This window comes from Macrotis lagotis, chromosome 1, assembly GCF_037893015.1.
Source record: "Macrotis lagotis isolate mMagLag1 chromosome 1, bilby.v1.9.chrom.fasta, whole genome shotgun sequence".
NCBI classification, from domain to species: domain Eukaryota; kingdom Metazoa; phylum Chordata; class Mammalia; order Peramelemorphia; family Peramelidae; genus Macrotis; species Macrotis lagotis.
The window spans coordinates 840,414,895-840,434,440 of NC_133658.1; the positions used below are offsets into that span (position 1 = coordinate 840,414,895).

General features: G+C 33.9%; 1 pseudogene; it reads right to left on the minus strand.

The window, feature by feature from the left end:
• Positions 1–6,173: 6,173 nt before the first annotated feature.
• On the minus strand, positions 6,174–7,058 carry LOC141507685 (olfactory receptor 52E2-like; annotated as a pseudogene).
• Between the last annotated feature and the right edge of the window lie 12,488 nt (positions 7,059–19,546).

The window sequence follows — 19,546 nt, forward strand, 5'->3', positions numbered from 1 at the left end:
TTCAAATAACTTGAACCAGTCAATAAAATTATTAGTTTAAGGAAGTATTGACATTTGACATTAAGAAGATAAGATTCAGGTAGTAATGAATGTAGTTTTCATTTATGTTAAAGGCACACATATAGAAAGGGAAGTAACCGCATTATCTCATAAAACAGAATTAAGGAGAAATAAGCCAAATTATAAAAATGCATAAAATATTCAAAGGTCATTTTTTGTTTTCAGTAAACAAACTAATAAAATTCCTTAGACTTTTAATGCTTTCAGATTCTTTCTCACTTGTGCTAGTATGAAGCTCAGAACTCATGGCCATACAATTAATTATTTCTCTGTTGTGCCTCTATTTCTTTTTCATTTTTTTCAGGTAGTGACAATTGGAGATTGTAATAAGCTCGTGAAATTTCACAAGTTTAGAAAAATGAGTTAACAGTAAATCCAAGAATTAGAATCCAATCCAGAATCTAACAAAAGTCAAACAGTACAGGGAAGAGATCTACTGACATGCCACTTGATTAAGTCTAGCAGGAGCAGGAATGTATAATCATACATCCACTAATCATAGAAGTTTAATTGGAGGATGAAAATTATTTAGACATTGTATTAAATTTCATTCCAGTCTCCCTAGGACCATAGATGGTAAAGGGAAAGTGTGCAACTAGGAATAAGATGAAATTATAACTTTGACTCTTACTAAATTTCCTTGGTAAATGTCACTTTGAAAAAGTTAATGATGTTAATTAAGTGTTCATTGGGCAAATGGAAGTGCATAGCAACTTAACCTAATAATATTAGTTCAACATTTCCCTACCACTCAGGGTTGCCCTAGAGAGATCAAGAAAGTCAGAAAGACAAAGAAATAGAGGAGGAGAGGTACAGGGATTAGGGATAAACTATTGGGCAACAAATTGGTAAGAGTTTCTCAATATCTGAGAAGACTCATTTCTCTGAAACATTTGACCCTACAGATTCATTTCAGTCTAGTCTATAACAATTTGAGTCAGTCACAATGAAAAAGAACATTAACATTCTTTCTTTGCTAAAATAAAACAGAAACTATAAACAATAAAAAACTCTTATGGCTAAATGAGTACTGAACAGTTGATTCAATATCCCAGTCTGTATAAAAGCAGAGTGATATATAAAAACAGCCTTTGGATTTGGAGGGAGAACACATGGGTTCAAATCCTGATCTAACTTTTTCTTATCTGTGTGATCTTGGACAGGTCATTTTCTCTTGCTGAGGCAAAGTTTTGCATTTAGAAAATGTCAGAGTTGATTAAATTAAAAAATTTTCAAAGATCACTTTCATTTCACAATCTATATATGAAACCATTTTTTTCTATTGGTATCCCCTCTATATTATTCCTAACTAGTTCTTCAATCATAAAGGAAAAGTTTTTTTATGCTGAAATTTTTTTTTTTAAATTTGTGTTTCTGTAGAGTATACCATTTTCTGTTTTGAGTTTTCCTTTCTGATTTCACAAAGGATAAACCTATTACCCTGTTCCTTTTTTTTTACATTTCCCCCACAAAATATAAAACAAATGAATCACAATGATCAATAGTTTTTATTCAATGTTCAAGAAAACCTCTGGCCCCCTTCCATTTGCTGTCTGAATAAAACCTTTCTTTCTCATGCTACTCACCCCTCAGTCTGGAATTCTTTCCTCCCCAAATTCTTCCATCTTTTCATCACATTCACTATTCCCCTCTACCTGACTCCTAAGAAGCAATTGTAGAATTATGTTTAGGGTATGAAAAAAAATGTAACCCACAGTTTTCTTTGCACAAGTCAGAGTCTATGTGAAACATTGCATATATTATCATAATCAATATATTGATTAGTTTTGGTGAACTGTTTTTTCTTTCTTTTTATTCTTTTAAAACAGATCATTCACTGGTAAGAAAGAAAGATATTTCTAGAAATGAAAATAATATGAGATCAAAATAAATAAAACTTCCAAGGTAAAAAAGAAATAAAGCCGGAGTCCATTGTGTGACTCACCAAGACTGATATCTGAAGGATATCTTGTATCTTTCTCGACATTACTCTTTAACCTCTGGATAGGTGTGAAGAGAGAAATATTATGTTGTAAAAACAACTGAGTGACATCAGCCTTAAAACTCCTGAACCCTCCCTAGGGTCTATCCTTGGGGAACAGGAAATTTCCAATGCCTTTATTTTTAATAACTAAATCTCTGAGGGTGATGATCAACCTTACTGGACTTGCCCATTCCAACAGTGTAGGCATAAGGGCCAGTACTCAGGGAATTGCCTAGAAGGAATAGAATTAGGAACTGGGTGAGCATGAATGACTTCCTACTAGGCAGGGATATTAGTGAACAAATATATGTATATATAAAAGGAATAGGGGGAAAGGGAAGATAGGCATCTATTCTATTGCAAAAATTGATGAGATTCATGGAAGGAGACAACCTACTATTTTATATTTTTTTCTTTGCTTGGACAAGGGCAAAATAAGGGCACAGCAAATAAGGTGAAAATGTTAGAATTAATATATTTGTTTGAAAATATAACCTCAAAAATAATTTGCTCAACAATTTTTAAATTATTAACATGAAATAGTGCCTAAACAAGCATTGGGCTAGGCAAAAATGTCAGTTTCACATGTATAATAAAGGATATTTTGCACAAGTCAAATGGGGAGAAGCTAGGTGGCACAGTGGATAGAGCACTGGCCCTGGAGTCAGGAGCACCTGAGTTCAAATCTGGCCTCAGACACTTAAAAATTGCCTAGCTGTGTGACCTTGGCCAAGTCACATAACTCCATTGCCTTAAATAAATAAAAAAAATAGTCAATTAAATTAGTATCTGAATACATAAATTCTGGACAGTCACTCCCAATAGACATTAATAGGCTTAGAATTGAATGATGTTTGTCCTTCATTCTCAAAGACCATGACACCTGAGAATTGATACATGACAAGCGCATTAAATGGATTAGAGTGCAAGGGTGCTATGCTAAGTCACCAGTCTCACTTTCTCCTCTAGAGGCATCTGGGTCCAGTGCCCAGATATGAATCAGGAAGATTGGAGATGGTACTGGATGTGAGGCAGTCAGGGTTAAATTTCTTGCCCAAGTTCACATGACCAGTAAGTGACAAATGTCTGAGGTTAGATTTGAATTTCCATTCTTCTGACTCCAGGGCCAATGTTGCATCGATACTAGAATAGAGGAAAAGAGATTATATTGTTCTGTTTTGTTGAGTATAATTTTTAATGATTATCAACACAAAGAGATATTTTTTTAAATACATGATTATTCTAGAAATAGTTCTTGGTTGGGAGTCATGGAACTATTGAGGAACTCCAGTTGTGAGTGACACAAATGGCAATGGTGAGACACATCATTTACACAAATGAAAAAAGCATGCGTACTTGCAATAAACATGCATGAATGAATTACATATTTATGAAATATCAATGTTGAGATATTAAGGTCAGATGGAGGCTTCAATTGAAATCACAACTTTAGTCCAAATATAATACAGAGAATCTGATGTCCAGAAACAACCTGAGAAGTCCAATCTTTACATAAATAAGAATATTTTTCAAGTTGTTGGGGAGGTACAGTAGATAGAACACTGAACCAAAAGCCAGAACTACCTGAATTCAAATCTGAACTCAGAGACATATTTACTATAAGAACTAGAAGAAATAACAGCCTTTCTCAGTTTCATTTCATTTGCATATAAAATAGGGATAATGATAGAAATTACCTCACAAGATTATTATAGGATTCAAGTGATAATATTTATAAAATATTTTGCCTACATTAAAACAAGATTCCCCTGTTGCAAATAATTGCTCCAATTCTTCCTGTTAACTACCTTTCAGAGATCCATAGATTTATAGCTAAAAAACTTTAGAGATCATCTATCTACACCATCATCTCATTTTCCAAATGAGGAAATTAAGACTTAAAGAGGGTAGGTGAGTCAAGGTACTTTCCTAAGGAAAGAGAGTAATTAAAAAAAATACCCCAAGATTTGAACCCAAGTGCTGTAACTTCAAATCTGGTAGTATTTGAACAAAATTATATCTATCTATCTTGGGACTATTACTATTTCTCTATGTGTATTTCTGTATACAACTTGCTCAGTCCCCCCACAATTATATGTCGTTATTACTATATACTATGTTAAAAAGGGATTCTAAGATAATGAAAAGTGTTTTTTTTCCATATTGTGCATATTCAATGTCATATCAGGAGAAATTATCCTTGGAAACAAGAAGGATGAAGTCTAAAGTGTAATCGAGTCTTAAGTGTGGTAAAAAATCTGTCTCTGGGAAGAACTGACATATTGAAGAATAAATTCTTGGCATCACATCTTATTATTTGGAAATAATCCTTGATTTTTCCTTATTCATTGAACAATGTCTCAATCTTTGCATGCTATAGATGGGAAGATCAGTTTCACAGACACTGGCCATCAATATTTCTAAGTTATTTGGTACCCATCAATCAGCTCATTTGAACTTTCCTAGGCTCAATGCAGGAATCATCACATATATACATATAATCTTGTGCATACTGTATTGAAATCTAAATAATATTTTTATTAACCCTCTGTTCCTCTCTAAGAAAACCATTTAGTATCAGTGAGAGAATAATTGAGAAAATATTCTGTTGGGAAAGGAGAAGAATTAAATATCAACAATTATATGATAATTGAAGACTGACAGAAAAGATATCAATAATGCTGACAAGAGGAACAAAAGTAAAAGAGAGAATGAGAGAACTCCTAGGGTCAAAGAAAGACAGTATGAATCCTTATCTATTTTCTCTTTGCAATTTCTTCCCATATTCATAGCATAAATATATGAAGATAAAGTCTATGCTCATTCGGTCAGCAATATCTACACATATTGTGGCTCATAAAAATATTGGAATGATACCACTCCATACGAAATGATAAACATATAGAATATAGGGAAACATGAGAAGACTTTCTTTACCCCAGTCACCTAAGGGATAGAGAGAGAGAACACAATATTGCATTGTACTAAAAACATTCTTTTATCAAATCTCATTTAACTAAGACCTTTCCCTACTTAGTTAACCATAAAGGATCTATCTTTATGGGGAAGTCAAGGAAAACAGCATGGAAGGAGTGGTGGGGAGCAGGCAGATAAAGGGAGTAGAGAGAAGAAAAGGGGGAGAAAATGAGGAAAAGAGAAGGGAGAGAATAAGAAGGGAAAGAGTAAAGGAAAAATGATATGATAAAAGGAAAGAATGGAGGAAGGGAAGAAAGAAGGAAGAATGGAAAAAAGAAAGAAAGAAAGGAATTATGGAAGGCTTACTATGTACCAAGCATAGTGCTAAGTATTTCAATCTTCTGTCTTTATTCTCTCCAAATTTCTTTTGTATTTATTTCTATTTGCACTTATTTTCTCCACCATTAAAAGTTGCTTTCTTGTCACTAAGGACTTTTATTATTTTTTTGTATTTCCATTACCTAGAATGTAATAAATACTTTAAAAAAAACATTGATTTATTGGTTTACAGCAACTTACATTTATGTAACATGTTGAGTTTTAAAAGTCTTCGCAATAACCCAGGAAACTTAGATGGCAAAAGTGTCATCATTTTATAGATGATCAAAATGAGAAAGAATTAAATTAAATTTTGAGTCCAGTTTCAGATAGTCAGTAAATATTGAAAGTGGGAACATGAACCTAGATCTTTTGAGTCTGAAAACTAAAGTTCTAATCACTGAACTGTTGTCTCAAAGAGTGAGAAAAAAAGATGTACAAAATATTCATCTTGATAATATACTTATGATTGCTCTGTTCATGAATAGTATATCTTAATTTCTAAATTTCATTATGTCTTATAACTTCTTCATCTTGTAGAAAATCATTTAATATACTCAGAATGAAATTCTGCTTATTATATTATTGTTAATTACTGTGAGGAATGAGTATGTAAAAAATGGGCCCAGAAGAAGCTGTATCCCCAATTCTGAGCCCCACCATTAAGTTACTAAACACAAGGAAGTTACAGTTGTCATGTTTCAACAGAAAGGCATATGTACATGACCTAGGAGAAGTTGAAAATCCTTATGAGATCATCAGAAGAAACTGGAATATATTCCAAGCAAGTACCTTCATTCATGACCCAACAAAACCTTTTGAACCATATAGAGACTCAGTCAGGATATCCCATTCCATGTTTTGCTTTTGTGAGAATATCTTTAGCTTCCATTCCTGGATCTGGTTGGTCATAGATAACTGTGTTGATCATTGGTGGAACCACAACATACGAATTGGCAGAGAGGATGTGGATTTAATGGTGAACATTCTGACCAAAGAGATGGGTCATGAATGAGGAGTGGGCAGGGGTATAGAAGACCAAAATCACACACATGGGAGCCAAAGGTACTTAGAGTCTTGAAGACGAGCAACCAGGGAGGGAAGATGAAAGACAGCTTGCACAATCTGACCATAAGAGATAGCAGTGGCTATGATGTCAAATATGAAGAAAGAAATGGCACCCAGCTAATATAATATTGACCTTGATGCTTGCATAAGCCAGGGTGGCCAGACCCATGTGCTCACAGTACATATGGGAATGATGTGCTGTCCACAGAAAGGCAGACATGGGATCAGGAACACAAAGGGAATCACTGAAAGGAAAGATCTCAGCAGAATTCCAAGGCCAATTGCTGTCACCACTCTTTTTGTGAGAATGATACTATAACAAAGTGGGGTGGGCCGTGGCCAGGAGTATAGCTGATTCCAGGCCAGTAAAATTATGAATGAAGAACATCTTGTTAGGCAAATTCCCAAAATGATCTCTCTCAAGTTGAAGATACTCAGCATTTTAGGGATAGTGGCCATTGAAAAGCTCAGATCAATAGTGGCCAGCATGCTGATGAAGTCTCCTCCCAGTTAGGATCATAAATAGTATGGTGATATTCCTCACCAGTGCAATCAAATATACTATGCAGAAAGGGAAACCAATCCAGATGTGCATAGATTCTAGACCTGGGATGCCTAGCAGCAAAAAGGAAAAAGGGTGAAACTTTATCATTGGGTTTGGGCATGCCCTATAGATGAGTATGTTAATGCTTATCACAGAGTGTCACCTACTCTGTGGGAGCCCAGTAGGAACTGATTCATTTGGAGGTCCTGAAGAGACACAAATGGATTAGAATATCTTTTTTTCTTTTTCATTTGATAGTTTAGTCTATAAGTCAAAAAGTTGTATTGGTAATCTGACATGCACAGAAATATGTGCTGAAAAAATGTGCAGAAAAGAAGTAGATTAAAGGAAAGTAAATATAAAGGTAAAATTCCCATAATATAAGGAAAATATCATGAATCAAAACATTAAGATCAGACATAGTATCTAACACATTATGGTTGTTGGTTTTGTTTGTTTATTGGACTTTAAAATACTGATTGTTTAAGAAAAATAAACAGTCCTACATAACCTGATCATCTCTATTATCAGCTTTATCATCCCTTGAATAAATTCAATTTTATCCAATTACATCTAAATTGAGTATTTACCATAATGCACCTACTAACAGGATAGAAATAAATGAATGGATAGATAGATAAATGAATGAATGGATTTGTGAATGCAGTGAAGAAACTTCTTTCAGGGAGTTTGTTATGTAAATGTGAATGAACTATAGTATAAATAGTCATGAAAAAAATCACTGTATTATGAAAGCTTTTAATAGGTCCACGTGAAGTGCTGTAAAAATTCTATAGTTTCATCTGGGGAAATCAAGAAAAGATTGAGTAGGTTAAATATGGGTTGAGTCTTGAAGGAAGGGGCATATAAAATGCAAATTGTAGGGGTGGCTAGGTGGCGATGGGGCAGCTAGGTGGTGTAGTGGATAAAGCACCCGCCTTGGAGTCAGGAGTACCTGGGTTCAAATCCAGTCTCAGACACTTAATAATTACCTAGCTGTGTGGCCTTGGGCAAGCCACTTAACCCCATTTGCCTTGCAAAAACCTCAAAAAAAAAATACAAATTAAATTGAGAAGTTCATTCCAGGTTTGAGGAATAAAATGAACAAAGGAAAGAGGGGCAAAAGACAAGATGAGAAAGAGGAATGATGACTAGTTCAATTGTCCTATAATAGAGTATGTTAAGTAGTATGATTTTAGAAAGCTTAACCCCCGCCTGGTTATTCTCCTCACGCTTATTCATTTCATTTTCACTTCATAAAACTTATCTTTCTCTTCTTCTACAGGTGAAGCAAATAATGTCATGAAAATTCTATTTTTTTACACTCTGTTGCAATGGACAAATTAATTGCTATGCTTCCCCTCAATATCTTCTTAAAAAGTATAAAAAATAATAACTATATTTTGTGCTTCATAGTGTTCTTGCAGTTATAATAACTAACTGTTTAAAAATTCATGAAACAATTTCAGATTCAAATTATTTTCAAAATATTCTCCATTACTTTTTAAAAATTCCCTATAATCAAAAATAAAGCAATAAATCCTGTTTTATTTATAGCATTTATTGATTTCCTACATTTAAATGCATACCCTAGAAATTTAATATTCTACCCTCTCAAGCTCGTAATAATTGACTGATATTAATGAGAATTATAAAAACAGGGGCTATTGTGAGTTTCAAATTAGAAAATATATAGATAAAAAAGAATGATAACAAGGAGAATGATTAAAAAAAGGAATCAGGTTGACAATGTAATTGGTTTAGAATGTTCTAGGAAAAAGCCAACTCACTTCTTCGAAATAAATTAAATTGAATGAAGGATGATAGTGAGAGATCAAGAGGACCAATGATGCCTTTCTTCTTTTCCCAGACTAGGTCATATATAAGTGGGTAATTCTGTGGACTTCTGGATGGAAGATTTTTAGGAAGGTGCATATTTGGAACAAAGATCATAGAACAGTAAGAAGACTGGAGACCAAGACACATCAGAAACAGTTAAGGAATCCTGGTTGTTTATCCTAAAGAAGAGAGGCCTCTTCTGACCTGCAAAAGAAAGCCTAATCCCTTCTGCCTCTTTTTTATGGATTAATTAAGTAGCCAGTAACTATTTGTCAATTATTATGTAGAATGATAAAAATACAAGGTAAGAACAAACAAAAGTCCTTAACTACCCTGATCTTATTTTCTAGAGATAAGTAAATAGATATGTAGAAAATAAATACTCCATGATTGGAAAAGTACTAAGGACTTTATGAATTGAGAAAATCCCTATGAATGAGATAGCACTTGAGCTGATCTTTGAAGGTGATGGGAGCTACAAGCTAAAAGGATTTGAAGGGAGATGATTCCAGGTACAAGGCACAGATATGAGGGATAGACTTCATGCATAGGTTTTAGTGAGCAGATCAGTGTGCCTGAAATTTTGAGCATATGGAAAGAAGTAAGATGTGATCAGCCACACTTGAGTCTTATTGTGACATGTATAGATATCAATTAGAAGAGTTATGCTTTATTCTAAAGCCAAAATGGAATCACTGAACTTTCCTGAGCAGATTGATGATTTAGAAATGATAAATTAACTGATGGTTTTGTTGCAGAAGAAGGAGATATTTGAAATAGTTCAGATGAGATTAGAAAAAAGCTTGTACTAGGATGATTGTACCGTGCATAGAATTATGTTCAATGTTTCGATGTTGAGAATATAGAATTTTTAAAAAATTTGCATGTAAATAACTATAGCAGGGGTAATAAGAGGGAGAGAGAAGAACCTTACATAATTCCTAGTTTTCCACACTGAGTAAGTGAAAGTATGATGATACCTTTAAGAGAAATACAAAAGTTAAGATGAGGGATAGGTATAAGGGATGAATGACTCCTTTAGTTTGGGGCATATTGAGTATGGTAGGTTTATTAGACACCTAGATAAAGATTTTAAGCAGGTAATAGAAGATGTTGGAATGAAGCTCAGAAAATAGATGAGTTGGATAGGTAAATTTTAGGGTTAGCTAGAGATAGATGATAGTTTTATCTATAGGAGTTGATAACATTATTGAGACAATATGTAGAAAAAGAGGAAAGTGACAAATGCAGAGAGATGGAATCCACTCACATGAAGAGAGAAGTGAAAAGAGTAGGAAAAATCATTTGGAACAGTATAAAGAGAACCAAGAAAGAACAAAGAACAGTGTTGTGAAAATCTATGAACCAGAGAGCATGAAAAAGGAAGTAGTAATCCACATTGGTAAATACTTCTGAGGTCAAGGACATGGATATAACAAAAATAGTGAGAAAGAGATCATTAGAAACTCAATAGACTGAATGGTGAAGCAAATTTTTTAAATTAATATTTTATTTGTTTTCCAATGATATTCAATAGTAGTTTCTACCTGTTATTTTTCTGTAAGGTTTTGAATTTTACAATCTTTCTTCCCTCTCCTTGCTTCCCTCCCCTCCACCCCCCACAGAAGGCAGTCTGGTAAACTTTACATTGTTTCCATGGTATGCATTGATTGGGATTGAATTTGTTGGGAAAGAAATCATATCCTTGAGGAGAAAACAAAATATTGGAGATAGCAAAATTATGTAGATCATTAGTCACTTTTTTATTTAAAAAAATTGAAGGTAATAGACTTTGGTCTTTGTGTAAACTCCTCAATTCTTTCTCTGGGTACAGATGATATTTTCCATCATAGGTGCTCTAAAATTTTCCCTGATTATTGCATTGATGGAATGAACTAGTCCAATAAGATTGATCATCACCACCATGTTGTCATTAGGGTGTACAATATTCTTCTGGTTCTGCTCATCTTGCTCATCATCAGTTCATTCAAGTCTTCCCAGACATCTCTGAATTCCTATCCCTCTTGGTTTCTAATAGAAAAATAGTATTCCACAACATACATGTACCACAATTTGTTCAGTCATTTCCCAATTGATGGACATTCACTCAATTTCCAGTTTTTTGCTACCACAGACAGTATGCTATGAATATTTATGTACAAATGACCTTTTTACATTTTTGCATGATCTCTTCAGTGGTGGTATTGCTGGATCAAAGGGTATGCACATTTTTATTGTCTTTTGGGAATTATTCCAGATTGATCTCCAGAAAGGTTGAATGAGTTCTCAGCTTCACCAAGTATTAGTGTCCCAGATTTCCCACATCCCTTTCAACTTGGAATTTTGTCCTTTGTGGTCATATTGGCCAACATAAAATTTTAAGAATTTGAAATAATGGTGAGAAAGTAGAATCTACAAAATGTGCTCAGTTTTTTCCTAGGAATTTTGCTGTGAAATGTTGAAAAGAAATAGGATGGTAGCTTGAGGGGATCATGACATGTGATATATGATAATTTTTTTTTTCAAAGAATGAGGGATAGCTGGGTCTAGCTGTAGGCAACAAAAAATAAGAGAACAGAAAAGAAAAAAATTCGAGAGAGTGAATGATCAATGTGTTAAGTTTCATTAGAAAACAGGAGGGGGAGCAGCTAGGTGGCACATTGAATATAGCACCAGCCCTGAGTCAGGAGGACCTGAGTTCAAATCTGCCCTTAGACACTTAGTTGTGTGACTTTGAGCAAGTCACTTTACCTCCCATTGCCTTGCAAAACAAACAAAGAAACAAAAAGAAATCAAGAGGGGATAGAATCAAGAAGAAAAGTAGGACATGTAGCTTTTTGTAAGATTGAGACTAAAGCAAAGAAGAAGAGAATTTTCATATGGTACCATAAGATGTTAGGCTCACCATAAAGTGAAAACTTTCAAATATTTTTTAGAGAGTTATTCAAAAATAATTGACTCTCTTAAGAGATAGTGGGCTTCCCATCACTAGATATCTTCAAACATATGATGTATAACCATTGATTTTCTGTCCTACTCTAAGAATATTTAATCCAAATATTTTGAGATTCTGACTGTCATCAGGTTTGTAATTGAGATTTCTGCTTTTTTGTTTCATGTGTGTCTGGCTCAAAAGTTAACTGTGCAATTGTACAGCTGAGTCATGATAGACATGTAAGAATTTTAGAGAGGTAGGTGCTGAGGAAAAGATGGGACTCCCTAGGAAAACTTTGGAAGAATTAACTAAATTTTACCCAGATATACCCCTGATCTAGTTCTAGTTTGGCATTTAAAATTTTTACTCTCTTGGATTTTTGTAAGTATCAAAATGCTCCTAGTGTGCAGACAATAGTTACTGGGAATTAATACTCCTACATATTAAATCATTTATTGTTCATATTTGACAGCAATGAGTTTCTGTGAAAAAGGATGTCTCAAATATTTTCTTTCAATATAAAAATATTTGTTTTTATTTCATAGCAATAATTTTTTTCTATTTTTAAAGTTCTTACTCTAATTCTAGAATTTTGGGATGCAATGAGCCAGTTCTTGATCCATTCAGTTTCTCATCCATAGGTAGAACATTATTCTTTATGTTACACTTTGCAAGGTAAATCTGCTCTCCAAAGGACATGGAATGTATGCAAATTCCAGCAAGAGCATAGTACACAAACAGTTCCCACCTAATGAAAAAATAGAAACTTGATTATCATGTGGTATAAAATCAGTATTTCTGAAGTTAACAGGATTAACACTCTGAGAAATCATCCCAGAAAAGATAGTCAAAGAAGTGTTGAGTATTTTCTTGGTTCTCTAAAGTTGTATTGATCTGAATGCACAAATGAGCTAGGTGTTGAATTTCTGAATTAGATATGTTCTAGTTGCTCATCTAGCCACTTGTGTTTGGAATCTATTCCTGAGATTCTTTCTAGTTAAGGTAAGCTTCACCTAGACACTTTCTGGTATCCTCTTTGACACTGTCAGTTTTGAGATCTTTTTTGGATTCCCCTTAGTTATTCACTTTAGGATCATCTGAAGCAGCTTCATGCATCTTCCTCATTTGCTGACACATGTACATACATATATACATACAGTCAGTGGTACTTTGTACTACATACTATTTACTAAACTTTCTCCTGCCCAAGATAGCATAACCAAAAGTGCAACATGGCTTAGGAAATGAGGATTGAATGGAGAAAGCCTTCCACAGCACAGAAAAGGCCCTAAAGATTACAACATTTATGTTGTATGGGCTCCTTCATATTCGGCAAATTAGGACCAATGTAAGGAGAAAATTGTGAAATAAATCTTAGAAAGCTAGTTAAAGAGGTGTGAACTTTGCAAGTGTGATTTACTGCATATATTTTCAGTCTTTCCCCAATGTTTTGATCTATCATACTGGTATTTCCTTTTAATTTTTGATCTGTAACAATATCATTTATTATGCAGAATGATACTCTGAGGAAGGTTGTTGGAGGGATAATAGGGGGAAATTATGATGATGTGAAGAAAGATATCAAGTTTTATTAAATCTATCCAAAGGTCACAGAAGACTGAGAGCTCCACTCATCACTTCATTTCTTCAAGCTAAGGATAAATGCCCTTTAAAATCCCTTCTGCCTCTAAGTTTCTATAATTTTGAGTATTGCGAAAATGTACTTCTGTAACTGAATTTTTGTAAAAATAAAAAGTGATATTTCTATTATACTCTAGTAAAATTGCCTGTATAATTATGAGGTTGATTCTGTCCTGTAAAAAAGTTGAGAACACAATTAGAAATTGAAATTTTGAGACAAGTAATGGAAAAAGCTGAGGCTCACAGGAATGATTTGGAGATTAACTGAACTTTATCTATACCAGGGATGTGTAAAATAAAGCTTCAATGCTATTTTATATGATCCATCTATGGGTTTTAATTTTTCAGGAGTGAAATGTGTATTAGATTTTTCAATTCAATCAATTCAATAAATAATCTCATTGATGTCAATTCCCTTTGATTTTTTCAAAAGTGTTACAGACAGAACATAAGGCTCACAATTTTCAGTCTGTGGGATGTGTTCTGGTCTGTATGATTCAGACTGGTCAGTATGCACCTAACCTGTTGTTTTGTTGATTTGCATTTCCTTTCCTGCTTTGTCTTTCCCTGTTGTATTGATAACTCGAGTTCCCCCACTTTTTAATAAGTTAAAAGGACTATGACTTTTCATAGCACTAATCCTATGATAAAACTACAAATTAATTATTATAACAGTGTACTGTATTTTTTATTCTAGGTGCAGCCCTCGAATAATGATTTTCTTTTAATGTGGCCCTGAGATAACCTAAGGTTGGACAGTCCTGACCAAGACTTACTCTGATTTGGCCCCCATATGTGTGCTTCATATTTTTTAATGGTTCTAAGGACCAAATGGTTGTTTCTCTTTTTCTCTTGAAATTCCTTATATTCCCATCAGCATCCTCATGTGCTACAGTTGCTTGGAGTAAGTTTCTTTCTTAAATACGATCTTTACTTTGCTGATCTGGCAGCAGAATTAGACCTAAGTAAGTGGTCATGGAGTCTGTCTGATTCTCTAGGAAAGAGGTTCTTCTATGAGAGTTGTCATTCACCATGCAAACTTCCATTTTTAAAATCATTTCAATAAATAGACTTTAAAGAAAGGAGCTAGCACTTGTTCTAATATTTTGGGATGCAGTGAACCAGACTGATTTTCTTTTCTTCCATCAGTAGAGCATCATTCTCTATATGACACTCCACAAGAAATCTGATTTCTTAAAGACAGAAAATGTATAAAAAGTCAGTAGTACACAAAATTTTACTATAGAATACAAAAGTAATTTCTGTATGGTTTTTGTATTTGAAATTTATTCTTGCTCAGTTGAACTCCATCCAGTTCCTTCTCTCATGCTAATGTCCTAGTTTGTTTTTCCTACTTTCTTCTAACTTCACTAACATTCTTGTGGTTTTCCAGTAATTATTTGCAGTAATATCATCAACTACATTTCAAGTGTCTTTCCCCATTATTGGAAGTTTAATTCCCCACTTCTTCCCTGTCTATTCTGTCTTCTAGCTCTGATTAAATGTCTGGGGGTTCAGAGCCCTGAAATTTAGATAAGAACTAATTCACTAATCCTGTAGCAGAGGGGCTCCTGTTTCTCTTTTGGCTGCAGTATTTACTCAGGTCAATGATCAATGAAGGGGAGAGGCTTTATTTTAAATTCACATACCTCTAGGAATAACATTTTTTATGGGGTTTTTCTAAAACCTGTATTTAAGGAAAGCCCTAGGGCTCAGAGCAAACACTGCTCTAGGCAAATTCCTTGATTATTCAGATAATCACTAGGGAGTTATTAGACAGATTGGGGACCAAGGAATTCCAAACTGTCTGAGAGGAGTGATTATTGGCAGTCTTTTCTTAAGTCTTTTCACAAGACTTTCATATTAGAAGTCTTTCATTAATATTCAGCAGGTAAAGGTGGAGCTATATAGAAAGTAGTTAGTCTTTTATCCAAGTATGGCTATTCTAGAAAGTTAACTTTAGAGGATCACTGCTTGAGGCTAGACTAGCCAAACTTGGGAAGTGATGTGTCCTAAGAGCAGAGGTATAAACCTATACTGGTTGGGTAACAATGTTAGTAGGCAAAGGTATGGTGCAGAGCATCTAAGTTTTGCAGTGGATGGGTCTGGAAATCAGAAGATCCCTCTTCATGACTCTAAATCTGACCTCAGACACTTATTAATTCTGTTTCAGTTCTTCATCTGTAAAAATGAACTGGAGGAGGTAATGGCAAACCCCTCTAATATCTTTGCCAAGGAAACCCCAAATAGGATCATGAAGAGTCAGACATGATTGAAAATACTGAACAACAACAACAGCATTGACCAAAATGTATGGTGGGAATTTGTGTAGGAAACAGTAGGCAGAAAATGAGAGGAATAGCATAGTCAGAAACAGGGCCATCAAAAGGAAGGAACAGATTCTGTTTGGGTTCAAATAAATGATTCAAATGGTGTGAATGATGTGAATGACGTGAAAGCCTAATGGATGTCATGGAATCATAGATAATAGAAAGAGCAGAATTTAAGACCATCATGAAGGACAAAGCTAAGTTCACTGATGCAATACATTTATTTTTATACATAAGGAAAAAATGGATGAAAATTTGTAATTTCTAAGTTTAATTATGCTAACTGATTATAATTGTATTTAAGACATTACTATAAAAAAGATAGACAATTAAATATATTTCCTTATAATTACTTAGACACATCTTGCACACTTTTTTCTTATGCATTTGTTGCAAACACTTTTTTTGTTTTGTTTTGTAAATAAAACATATATTTGAGATCCTGTAAAATAATGAAACCTACGTGTCAAGATAAAATTTCTTTTACTTTAAGAATACAATGATATAAGGGAAAAGATTAATATGGACAAAGAAATGATCTGCTTGATATGTGGGAACAAGTACATCGCATTTACAGTAAAGTTATAAAATGGTTAGACCTATGTGTCATTTACAGTAAAGATAAAAAATGGTTTGAAGTATGTGTAATTTGATACGTTTGCTTGTTATAGATAGAATATAGATAGTTCTCTTGTTACTTTTAGTCTTGAATGCTAAAGGACTTTTATCATAATGATAATGAAAAACTGAGGACATATGAAGAATGAATCCTTAATCCTTTCAGAGATTCAAGTGTCCAGAAACTGCTCCCTCCAAAGTCTCTTAATTGTCCAATATGATGAGTTTTTTCAATTTTCATTCTTCTCATCTCTCTGTAATTTTGGACCCTGTCATTCTCCCTTTTCTCTTTGGGAATTTGTGACTATATTCTCTCCTGTTCTTTGCCAGTCTCCTTTATTAGATCTTAATTGAAGTCATAGACACTAGGTCTACCTCTCTTTCTGTACTATCATTACTTGGGTGATCCTATCAGCTCCTGCAGATTCATGATCTTCCTCCTAATAATTCTTCCTCCTTATCATTTCTATCTATGCAGTTGCTGACCTCCAGTTTCATAGCTCAAGTTGCTTATTGGACATTTTGAATATGATGACCTTTAGATATCTTAAACTCAATATGTTGAATACTGATCTCTAACTTTCCCCCAAATTTTCATACTCTTCTTGATTTCCCTATTACTGTTGAAGGAATGCCATTGTCCTAGTCATTCAGACTCTCAGCTTGGTATCATTCTTAAAACTTCACTCTCTCTCATCACCCATATCCTATGTGCTTCCAAGGTCTATTGATTTTATTTTGTAACATATCTGTCACATTTACCTCTGTCTCTTCTTTCACATTGTCACCAACCTGGTACAGTCCTTCTTTACCTCATACCAGGATTATTTTAATGATCTGCATATTGGTTTAACTGCCACAAATCTCTCCCTACTTCAGTCTATCAACTTAGATACAAAAATGATATTCCTACAAAAAAGAGCTGAACTTTTCTCTCTTCTACTTAATAAGCTCCAGTGACTCCCTATCACTTCTGGGATGAAATACAAAATCATCTATTACATAGTCAAAGCCATTCATAACCAGATTCCATCAATATGGTTGCTTTTCCATTAGTATTTTTACACTTTCTACTCTCAATTCCAGGCATAGAATGTACTTCTTGCTTATCTCCACATTCTTCATTCCTTAGCTTCCTTCAAGACCAAATTAAAAATCACAATTTCTAAAGAAAGTCTTTCCTATTTGTTAAGCAACACTGTATGTACAATCTATATTAGATTATTTGTTATCACTGGTGTGGTGTGGAAGGATGATGGTAGAAAAATGTGGAACTCAGAAATTTACAAAAAGTTAAATGCTGAAAATCTTACTTGTATGTAATTAGAAAAAAATAAATAATATAAAAAGTCTTTCCTGATTCCTCTTAATTCCAGGCCTAACACCTATTGATCATCTCCATTTATTCATGTATATTCTTTATTAGTACATTCATGTTTACATGTTGTCCCTCAAATGATTGTGAGCTTCTTGAGATTAGGGAATTATTTATAGATTAGAGTTATGAAAAAGAAGAGGAAATTAGAAACATTAACATATGTGGATCAGTTGAAAGACTTGGAGATTTTTAGCTTGGACAAGAGAAAGTCTGAGGAGGGGGACATGGTCACTGTTTTCAACTATTTGTGTCTGTCATTTAGAATAATTTGTCTTTTTGTTATGGAACACTGAATAAAGGATTAGATATGGAAATGGAAAGATTTGAAATTGCTTCCTGGTTTAAATAATGATTAGATATGAAAATCATCACCAGCTCTTCAGACCTAATATCCCTGACACTTTTATTTCGTCTGTGAAATGAAGTGGTTGAAATTTTTAGGCTTTAAGTTTCCCTCTAGGGAAGACTTAGGATAGCCATGGTTAAGATAGCAATATTTTAGTTCAAGGTAAAAAAAATACTTTTAACTTTCAACAAAAACTATCTGCTCCAAAAAGAAGGTTTCTGTTTCTGGGATCACACACCAAGAGTCATCTGTATTTAATTTCATATAAAAACTTCTCCTAAATACAGTAACATTTCCTTGCCTATACAGTAGTTTATAATAACTCTGCTAAGTTTTCTTATCCCCTCAAATGACAGCCTTTTTTATTCAGTCTACCTTTCCCACTCACCCAATTCTTTGTTTTTCAACTTCCTCTTCCATGGTTCTTCTTAGACTTCCAGCTACTCAGAAACCTCTAGCTTCTACAGTAAAGGAAGACTACCAGTTTCAATTTCTCTTTGTTGGTGTTCGTGGCTTCATGGTCTACTATGCTGTTTCTCTGCTGTCCCTTTATAGGGTTTCTGACCTGTTTTTGTCAGCTTTAAATAACATGATGGTTGATTGAATGAGCAGCCAGGTGACAGAGTAGACAGAGTTCTAAACCTGGAGACAGGGAGACATTGGTTCAAATCTAAGCCCAGCTATGGGTCTCCAGTCAGGGTATTTGCCCTCCATTCTTCTCAGTTTCTTCAACTGTAAATGTGTGATCATAGTAGGATTATTGTGAGGATCAAATAAGGTTTTATTAGCAAAAGAATTAACTCAGGGTCTGGTATAGAGTAGGCACTATGTAAATGTTTATCATTCATTTTAAATTTATCCTTTAGTCATGTATTACATACATGTTTATATAGAGAATTTCCCAGAATCTGACTTAGGACTTCTAGTTCTGCCCTATTATTTAGAAATAAAGTGATAATAGAAAGGATACCAAAGACTACAAATTACTAATCCTTATGAAATTTTTTTGCATAATAGAGAAATGCAAAAAAAAAACTAGATGCTATTAGGATCTAAATGATTGCATAGAAAAGATAATCAAAGATACCAAAATGACTTTCAGAACTGTGCATATTAGGATCTAAATGTTTGGACAGAAAAGAGAATCAAAGATACCAAATGGCTTTCAAAATTGTGCCTATAAGGGCAAGTTTGGGTTTTTTAATTTTTTTTTAGTAAAATTGAAATGAAACAGTAAAATAAAATAATTTGAAGATCAGAGAATGTTTGAAGGGAATTTAGAAATCAGAGCAAAATTAGTCATGAATTGATTACTTTGACATTTGAAGTATTCATCTCCAGTAACTGAGAGAAGACAAACTAAGGATTTTTCAAAACTACTCACAAGTCAGAGAAAAGAAGAACCTATTCTCAGTTCAATTCATAGTTTCATTCAAAAAAGGCTCCTAATTATTCCCAGTCAGGGGCATTGGATCAAGTGCCAGGGTCTAAAGTATGGAGAGATGGAGA